The sequence below is a fragment of the Asparagus officinalis genome, chromosome 8 (assembly GCF_001876935.1).
Source record: "Asparagus officinalis chromosome 8, Aspof.V1, whole genome shotgun sequence".
NCBI classification, from domain to species: Eukaryota; Viridiplantae; Streptophyta; class Magnoliopsida; order Asparagales; family Asparagaceae; genus Asparagus; species Asparagus officinalis.
The window spans coordinates 68708370-68716604 of NC_033801.1; positions in this window are offsets into that span (position 1 = coordinate 68708370).

Sequence of the window (8235 nt, forward strand, 5' to 3'; positions counted from 1 at the left end):
TATATTCCTTCTTTGCTTAGTAGTAAAATGTTGGTCTGGTTGTATTCTAAGCATAGTTAATCTCCTTGATTATTGAACCTTGTTCAAGCTTTGTTTCTTCTTCTTTTTTTTCCAATTCTTTATTTTTGTTGATACGCAGCAGAAAACATACTATATTCCTTCTTTGCTTAGTAGTAAAATGTTGGTCTGGTTGTATTCTAAGCATAGTTAATCTCCTTGATTATTGAACCTTGTTCAAGCTTTGTTTCTTCTTCTTTTTTTTCCAATTCTTTATTTTTGTTGATACGCAGCAGAAAACATACATATAACTAAATTGCAAGAATAAATAAAATTATGACTAAATTTTAAGTTGACTGTTTTAAGTAACAAACTAAATAAATATGGTAATCAAAGACGCATTAGATATAAATCATCGGATAGACATTAAAAGGGTTTTATATTTAGCTTTCAACAAAATTAACATCAACTAAAACATTTGGATTGGAATAACTAACAAACCAATGGAGACCACATGGAGACATCGATGGTATTCGATCCAGTGCCTAATAAAATTGGTAAAGGGTGGCTGGGGAGAAATATTCCCAAGTATTTTAATTGATGGTTAGTGTGATTTGCCATTAGGCATAGATAATGTTAGAATTTCTTTGTATAAAACAAGATAGTCCCACGTTGGATATTTGAGCATTTTTAGAGGTTTAAAAACATCTAATCATTATAAGGCTTTGATAAATGGGTCAAAGCATAGAGCTCTAAACTTGCGTGCGGTAGCGCGAATGATTAACATTTTCAAATTATTAAAATATCGATATGCAACTGACTCTTGAAGAAGACGGTTGAAACTGACCCTTTTTCCCAAAGGGTGTCTTGAAAAGTTGTGACTGTTGGAATTACTTTTTCAAACTTATAAATAATCTATGATTTCAGACATCTAAATTCACTTCTTTCACAAATGTTTTTCTTAAAAAAAATATTTGCAATACTACAAGCTTGTTTCATAAAGAATTTGTGAAAAATTCTAGATTTGCTTGCTAGAATTTTTTATTTGTTTATTGTATCCTATGAAGAAAATTTTCATTAACCCGAAGTAAATTTGAATATCAAGTGTGCTAAATATTTCTTTAAGGAATGTATTTCATGCCTCAGAATTTCTGTCTCCTTCATTATTTTACTAATAATCTTAAAGAAATATTTTCTGCTACAATAGAGTCAGAGTCAATTAAGGTGATGAATCAAAACATGGTCAAATTAGATTGTTTTGACAGGAATAATTTCTTTCGCTGCAAGACAAGATGATGTTTCTTCTTACAACATTGAAGATTTCTTACATCCTCAACCCCAACCTACAGTCTATAGAAGATCCAAAACCAAGTGCAGATGGGAAACAACTTACTGAGAACGAAATAGAAGAAATTAAGAAGCAAAAGGCAAAACACAGGAGGAAGATGAAATGCTGTATCACAGTTATATTTTGAACACACTTCCAGACTAGCTGTATGATCTTTTCACCAGAATAAAGTCGGCAAGGGAATTTTGGAACGTACTGGAATTGAAATATAAAGCCGAGTTGGAAGGTACCAACAAGTATTTAATTATAAAACATTTAGAATATAAAATTATTGATGATAAATCTATCCTGGAGCAAGTTCATGAATTGAAGGTTCTAGTTAATAAGATTCATGTTCTCAAATAGTTCTTCCAGAATCTTTTCAAGTTGCTGCAATTATTGCAAAACTACCCTCAATTTGGAAAGATTACTCGAAGAAACTAATACATAAAATTAAGGGTATCTATTTGGAACAACTTCAGAAGAATCTTCGAATTGAAGAGGAGCCACGCTTACGTGATTCGACAAATTCTGTCCAAAGTGATTCTAAGGTTCACATAGTGAAAAAGAATGAAGCTTCGGTAAAAAATAGGAACCTTCAAGTAAAGAAAAATGGACAATATCTATTAAGTAGCCCAGTTGGTATAGTCCTACCCTATGAACTCATGCTAGTTAAGTGGCCTGCGTTCGATTCCCTCAAACTTCCACCTTTTATCAGAGTTTATCAGAAGGTGGCACAACACTATATATCTTGGGTGAGCTCTAATGATGCATTTTAGCGATCGATTTTCCCCTTGCTAACGTGCACCTCCGCCTAGTTTCAAATGAGGAAGAAGAAGAAGAGCAATGGTAAGAGAGTGCCAAGCAATGAGCTAAGGGATTCTATGTTCGTTTTTCCATCTTCGTCCAATCCTGGTGGCGAATCCGATGGTACAATAGCAACGGATGAGCTTGAGGAATCTTCGAGCTTAATGATCATGGAGAGTGCAGGACCTAAGGGAGCCAAGAAGAAGATGAGAATGGAGGAAGTTCTAGCTAAATCTAATATGTTATCAGATCCTCAAATGCCTCCGGTGAGATATGGTCTTATTATTTCTCGCCAACTAGGTAATTCTTCAAATCTTTGGGCGGATGAAGTGGATGAGAGTTTTGAATCTGGATCTATTGAAAATGTAAATCTAGTTGAGGAAATTTTTAGAAATTTTACTCGGGATGATTTGAATGCTAATGTTGCTAGTGGTACTACAAATCTGGAAGATCTCTCTTGTCCTGAACAATCAGTTAAAGATAATACTGTGAATGAAAATATAAATCTGGTAGATCTCTCCTGTGATGAACAATCTGTGAAGAAAAATGATGAAATTACAATGCTGGAGGATGATGGAGATAAAGTTTTAGGACAAAATCTAGATGTTCCAAAAACTTTTGCTAGTTTGTTTGCTGATAATAGGAAGAATGTGAATGGATTACTTGAATTTTGTTCCACCTCTTCAAGATAATATTGTTATATTCTCTTCGGAAGAATGGAAGGAAGGGGAAGCCTACTGGAAATATTCACTAATTGGTCATGTTATTGGGCTTAATGTCAGATTTAAATCAATGGAAACATATGTTAATAAGTTGTGGGAAAAAAAATCTCAATTCCTAAAATTCATTTAATCAAGCAAGGTGTGTTTCTATTTAATTTCCAATCAGAAAAACAAATGAGTGATGTTCTACAGTCACGGCCATGGTTTGTTGGCTCAAGACTCTTAGTTCTTAAACCATGGAAAATAGATATGGAAATGGAAAGGATTCAAAGATTGTAGCTACCCTATAAGGGTACAATTCCCCAATTTGCTTTTGAATCTATGGAGTCCTACAGGGATAAGCAAGGTTGGTAGTCTCATTGGCAATCCTATAACCACTGATAAGCTCACCGCAACAAGACAAAAATTATCTTATGCTAGAGTATTGATTGAAGTGCAATTGCCTCTAAAAGCTCCTTTACCTGATCAGCTTGTCATACACGGGCCTGATGGAAAGTGTTATGTTCAAAAAGAAATATATGAACTCAAACCAAGATGGTGTGATTCTTGCAATGCTATTGGGCACTTGACTGAACAATGTAGAAGAAGAATGGTAGAATGAGATGAGTGCCTGTTAATAGAAACACTAGAGATAATGCACAAATTCCTAGAGCAAGGCCTGAAGTAAATGCTGAAGCAAATTCTATAGCTAATTCTGGTACACGTGCACAACAGGGTTCTGTAGGAAAAAATGGGAATGCAGGATTGATTTTTTCTGGAACTAATTCTGGACAAGCTAATGTACAAGTGCAGCAATATTCTTTTGGAAAAAGTGGGAATGCTGGAAATGATTTGCCTGGAAGTGCTGGTATTTCTAGGCAAGCTAAGAATAATACACAATTATAACAGGACTCTGCTGGGAAAAAAAAGAATGCTGGAAAGGGTTTGCCTGGAATGTTAATCCTGGGCAAGCTGTTACTCCTGTAAATCATGCACAAATAGTAAATTCCAAGCCTAGAGTTGTGGGGTTATCACCTCTTCAACAGTTTTCTTCCCCAGCTATGAATTGTAGGCTGTCTAAAAATCACAATAGATAGCTGATCCCCATCAAACACCGATGATGGAAGTTACAATCTGACGACTTCCAGAAGGTTACAATTTGAAGACTTTCACGTAGATCGCTAAAGGTTACAGTCTGACGACCTTCACGACAACTGATGAAAGCTCTAATCAAACAGCCTTCATAATCAACATCGGGAGTTACAATCTGACGACTCTCATATATCAGAGAGCTAAAGCAAAGATTACAAAATGACGATCTTTGCAACGCTTCGACAGAAAGAGACTACAAATCGACGGTCTCTTCAAATCAAACTGTGGAAGTCCTCCCCACACACCAACATCAAGATGCGCCACATTCATGGCCATGAACGCAGCTCAAACGCAGCTCCAATCGCTGTCCAACGCAGCTCAAACGCAGCTCCAATCGCTGCCCCGATCGCAATATTCTTCCTGCCACGTTAATATCTGGATAATATGGGATAGTGATATTCTCACAGTCCAATGCATCACATTCTCTATGTAATTCATGATATGTACTATAGTATCAAAGATGATAGTTTTTCATGCCTAATTTCTATAGTTTATGCATTAAATGATCTGGAAGGTAGGAAGGACCTTTGGCATGACTTGCTATCTTTCAAGCAAAGTGTTAATTGTCCCTGAATTGTTAGGGGTGATTTTAATGCAATTATCGGTGCTGAGGAGAAATTGTTGTAGATTCAGATACTGAAGATTTTCATAACTTTATCTCATCATGTCAACTGATACATCTACAGTCTACTGATTTTTATTTCACCTGGAATAATAAGCAGGAGGCTAACTCAAGAATTTGGAGCAGGCTTGATAGAGTTCTAGTCAATGAAGAATGGATTAAAAAAATACAATTCTAGTCAAGTGGATTTTCTGGTTCCTAATTGTTTTGATCATTCCCCTACTCTCTTAATAATAGGGGATGAGGATGTTGAAGGGAAAAGACCCTTCAAAATTTTTAATATGTGGATTAACTATCCTGATTTTATCTTTGTTGTCAAAAATGTACGTGAGCAAGAAGTCAGAGGTTTCTATATGTATAAGTTTCATGTCAAACTCAAGAAACTTAAGCAGGCTCTGGAAGAGTTAAACAAGAAACACTTTATGAACATAAGTGAGCAAGTGTTTAGAGCCAAAAGTGAACTTTCTGATATTCAAAACCAGTTGAATAATGATCTCTTCAATCAAGCTCTGATATTAAAGGAAAAGTAATGCTTAAACAAATATATTAGACTTTTAGATTGTGAATTTCATTTTACAGACAGAAAGCCAACATTAGATGGGGTCATATGGAGATAAATGTTCATAATTCTTTCACTCCATTATGAAGGTTAAAAGGCATCACAAAAGAGTGTTATTTCTATATACTAAGAATGGTGATAGAATAACTGATATTTCTGACATAATTGCAGAATTCCTTGGCTATTATGAGAAACTTTTGGGAGTGGCAACCTCTACTGTTATTCCAGATCCTGAGGTGATATCTAATGGACCTGTTCTTTCTCCAGCTCAAAGTAACACACCGTGTCTTCCAGTAACAAGAGATGAAATCAAGCAAGCTATTTTCTCTCTGTCAGGTGAAAAAGCACCTGGACCTGATGGATGTTTTCATCAAAAGTTACTTTTCTATTATTGTTAAACCTGTTACACCGTTTATCAATTACAAGTTCAAACTGAAAGAAAAGTCGATCTTTTTATAAGATCTTCTTACAATGAAAAGTGAAAATTATAATTTTATCCAACAAAACGCAATAGTATTTTATCTTCTGTTGCTTTGTGTGAGATCTTTTCCTGTACCGGGGACACGTTAGTCCGTGAACCACCACAGATCAGATCCGGTTGACAAAATAATTATGCTCTTGCTTCACAAAGGAAATAATTGTAGCAGCGATAATCATGACCAAGAGAGATTGTGGCTCTTCTCGAGATTAAAACTAAGTTTAATCCGGAGGAAAGAGGGGGGAGAGAATCTCAAATCTTTCAAAGCCTTTTTCTTTATGAAAAAGTTCACCAAGATTCGCTAATTCTCCTTTGAAATTCGTGGTTCACTGCTCAATTCGACAGCACCTCGCCCTTTGATTTCAGATCCTCTCCAATGAAGACCCTGGGCTTCTATTTATAGGATTTTATCACCATGTTTTTTGATAAGATCAAGTATTTTGGCATCATATGCAGTTGATAATTGCCAAGCGCACTTAAGGATAGCTTCAGAACAGTTGGAGAGGTTCTGGATGAAAAAATTCTAACAAAACATCGAAATCCGCATTTTGGGGAGTTTTGGAAGGTCAAAACACTCGTGGTGGTTCGGAGCTGTGCGAGCCACCATTTGGTGGCTCGCATGGGTGCGAACCACCACCTGGTGGCTCGCATGGGTTTGAACCACCATTTGGTGGCTTGCACTCACGTGAGCCTCCTGGCCTGTTTCGTTTGTCTTTTTGACATTTTGGCTATTTGTGACTCCTCCAGTTTGCTTGTTTTACCTTTACGTGTGTTTCATCGCTTCGCTGACTTATACGTTTCACTGATTCGCTTCATGCGCTTACCGGTGTCAGATAATTTTTCTTGACTCGGATAATGACGTTCATCATCTTCTCTCTGCCTCGAACTGTGTTTGGGGAACTATGGATAATTTTTGACGCCTACAGATACCCCCTCTAAAGTGTTTCAGTCTTTTTTTTATAGAAGAGCCTAAAATACTTTGGATGTGATAGGTCCAGCCTTCAGTCGGTGTAAAAGGACCTGTAATTGTTTCTAATTCTTGACTTCTTCTATTTTTAGTCTATTCAATATTTTGACGAATAGCTAAAATTTCTCCGGCACTGCGTTTATCGTCTGGCTGTTGTCGAAGTCTCGAATCGAAACTGATGAGTTGGTTTTAGCTTGTGTTATTGAGTTGACTTTGAACTAACTATCTCTATCGAAAATTCATATCTGAATGTGATTGAGCTCCTTGGAATCATCCTTTAACCTGGAATTTTTTTCTTAAGCTTATTTTGGTGAAATTATCGATGCGTTGACCAGTATTAACATATTTTATGCTCATACATTTTTTGGAGTCTGTACAGTTTAAGCTCTTAAGGTGTTAGAGCGAGGAGAGGTAGTTTATACTCGTATACTCCTGGGAGTTTTTGGAATTAGTTTAACCTCATATACCCGTTGGAGGTCGTTGGGTTATCCTTAAGAATATTCTATGCGATATTCTTCAGAAACTTCCTGTCGAGGGTAGGAAATAGTTTAGACTTGTATACCCATTGGAGTATGAATTCGGGTGCCGTATATGTCAAAAGTACTCGAAAACAAGCAAAAATACATGCGGAGCACCCTTGAGGCTCGCTACACATGCGAGCTAGTATTTCGTGACTCGCACGTGTGCGAGCTAGTGATTCGTACGCGTGCGAGCTAGTGTTTGGCTGTTGGGGTCGGGTTTGGTTCAAACCTGGTCCGGTTCGGTTTAGAGCCAGGTCCGGTTTAAGGTTAGATTTGGGTTCGGTTCAGGGTTTATAAAACCAGATCTCTTCTTCTTATTCCTTTCTTTATTTCGGAATTTCTTCTTCAATTCAAAAATTCTCCTCCCAAGTTCGGGCTTCTTGATTAGAATTCTTGATCCTCTCACATCTTCCCCCAAATCCCACTAAACTCACGCATTGAGAGCTAGGGTTTAGGTTTTGAACTCGAGCACTTGTGGGTTCTCAAAGTTTTGTTCTCCTTGATCCTTCTTTGAACTCAGGTAAAAATTTCACTCCTTTATGGCTTCGATTTTGATTGAATTTCAAGCAATATTGACCTTAAATTCTCGGATCTTGATGAATTTTGAAGGCTAGGGTATCGGTTCTCCCCTTCAAGTTTGGGCACTTCTCTGACGGTTCTTCCTTCATCAAGTCCATCTCTTTGATCTCAGGTAAACTCGTACTTATAGTTTCCATTTTTTAGTCCATTTTCTTGCCTCTCCGACTTTTAATTTTTTGTTTTGAAGGATGGTCGAAAATTCACCTTGATCTTGTGTGAACTGAACTTTTAGTTTTGTACTTGGGTGTGGACCGAACCCTCGCCTTGTACTTGGGACTAAAATTGAGGCCTTGGTTTTTGTAGGTGTCTAAAAATGCCAATAGGTATCCACACACAGCTCGAGACGGAGAGAAGGTGATGAACGCTATTATCTAAGTCAAAGAGGTTATCAGCCACCAAATCAGCGAACCAAGTGGCCTGCATGTCCATCGGCCACCAAATCGGCGAACCAAGCGGCCCGCGTGCTCACCGGCCACCACCAAGTGACCCACACGCCCATCGGCCACTAAATCGATGAACCAACTG